At 43.5% G+C, this 2,254-nt stretch overlaps 1 pseudogene across 1 annotated transcript; it reads right to left on the bottom strand.

The window, feature by feature from the left end:
- On the bottom strand, nt 1,492-1,970 carry LOC102183068 (annotated as a pseudogene). The gene has a single exon (XR_001296050.2). The product of XR_001296050.2 is annotated as a 40S ribosomal protein S25 pseudogene (transcript).

The following is a 2,254-nucleotide window of genomic DNA, read 5'->3' as shown; positions in this document are numbered from 1 at the left end:
ATGTTTTGGACCAGACAGACAAGTTTTCTTCTGCACTGAAATGACTGAGTCTGAGAGCTGATCCTCACCAGCATCCTACCTGGGTTTAATTCATTCATTCACTGCTTTCATTCTCTCTTTCTATTTTATATTATTGTTTAACCAGCATTTATTTATAATGCTTATTACATGCCAGGCACTATTCTAATCATAGCTTAACTCATACCTCACAATAACTTTGTAAAGCATGTATTTTCACTATCCCCATGTTATAGCCGGGAAAACTGAGGCACACAGAGTTGCTGTAACTTGCTCTAAAGTCATGAACTAGTAAAGAGTAGAGGCAAGATTTCAATCCAAGCCCTCTAGCTCTAGATTGGGCTTCCCTGGTGGCTCAGATGGTTAAGAATCTGCCTGCAATGCAGGTGACCCAGGTTTGCTCCCTGGGTCAGGACGATCCCCTGGAGGAGGGCATGGCAACACACTCCACTATTCTTGCCTGGAGAATCCCATGGACAGAGGACCTTGGTGGGTTACAGTCCATGGGGTCGCAAAGAGTCCAACAGGACTGAGTGACTGACTTCCTCTTCATCTAACTCTAGATTCTGTCCTTTTTTTTTTTTTTTTTTTAGCTTATAAAGAACAGAAATTTATTTCTCACAGTTCTAGGAGCTGAAAGTCCTGGATTAGGGTACCATTATGGTAGAGCCTCTTGATGAGCGTGAAAGAGGAGAGTGAAAAAGTTGGCTTAAAGCTCAACAGTCAGAAAACAAAGATCATAGCATCTGGTCCCATCACTTCATGGGAAATAGATGGAGAAACAGTGGAAAAAGTATCAGACTTTATTTTGGGGGGCTCCAAAATCACTGCAGATGGTGATTGCAGCCATGAAATTAAAAGACGCTTACTCTTTGGAATAAAAGTTATGACCAACCTAGATAGCATATTCAAAAGCAGAGACATTACTTTGCCAACAAAGTTCCGTCTAGTCAAGGCTATGGTTTTTCGTGTGGTCATGTATGGATGTGAGAGTTGGACTCTGAAGAAAGCTGAGCACAGAAGAATTGATGCTTTTGAACTGTGGTGTTGGAGAAGACTCTTGAGAGTCCCTTGGACTGCAAGGAGATCCAACCAGTCCATTCTGAAGGAGATCAGTCCTGGTTGTTCTTTGGAAGGAACGATGCTGAAGCTGAAACTCCAGTACTTTGGGCACCTCATGCGAAGAGTTGACTCATTGGAAAAGACTCTGATGCTGGGAGGGATTGGGGGCAGGAGGAGAAGGGGACGACAGAGGATGAGATGGCTGGATGCCATCACTGACTCGATGGACGTGAGTCTGAGTGAACTCTGGGGGTTGGTGATGGACAGGGAGGCCTGGCGTGCTGCGATTCATGGGGTCGCAAAGAGTCAGACACGACTGAGCGACTGACCTGATCTGATGGTAGAGGAAGTTCCCTGGTGACTCAGATGGTAACCACTATACTATCATTCATACTACCTCTTTTTTTTTTTTAAAAAAGTTTTATTTTTCAAAATGTACAGCTGGTGGGACCTGTTCATGCATCTTCACCAGCAGCTGGGGCATCTCCACCCTTGGTGTTTCTGGTGTAAATCACTTGAGCTCTGTGCTTTGAAACCAGTTTAATAAGTCCTTTACTAAGGAGTTCCTGAAGGGCCGCTCTGGCCAGGGAACCACGAATCTTCAGTCTCTCAGAGACCACAGCTGGAGTTATAAGCTTATAGTTGGGAGCTTCTTTACAGAGTTTGTCATATGTTGCTTTGTCAAACAAGACTAAGTTATTGAGCTTGTCCCGAACTTTGCCTTTGGACCACTTCTTCTTTTTGGCCTTGCCCCCAAATTTGTTCACTGGATCTTTGTCTTTCTTGGCCGACTTTCCGGCATCTTTCTTCTTCTTGTCGTCCTTGGGCGGCATAGCGAAGCCCGGAGAGCAGCTGCAACCACTGCCGCCTCACTAAGATGTCGGACAAAAAGGCCATACTACCTCTTGAGTTAATTTTCTAAAACATAGATCTAATTACAGAAAATTAAATCAAATTCCTCCCTTACCATACAAGTTCCTTCACATCTGTCTTCAAGAAGTTTTTCTCACTTCTTCAACCACCTCTCTCCAAACTCCACTTTGATGGAATCATCATTGAAGGTTCTGCTCATTCTGAACTGCTATTTCACGTATATTCACTCCCTAAAATGATGCCCTTTTCTTCTCCTGATACATTTATACCCATTTTGCAAGTTTGAAATAAAATTCCATTC

Source organism: Capra hircus, chromosome 9 (assembly GCF_001704415.2).
Source record: "Capra hircus breed San Clemente chromosome 9, ASM170441v1, whole genome shotgun sequence".
NCBI classification, from domain to species: Eukaryota; Metazoa; Chordata; class Mammalia; order Artiodactyla; family Bovidae; genus Capra; species Capra hircus.
Note: the sequence above shows the minus strand (reverse complement) of the source record. Positions and strands in the feature narration are given on the sequence as shown.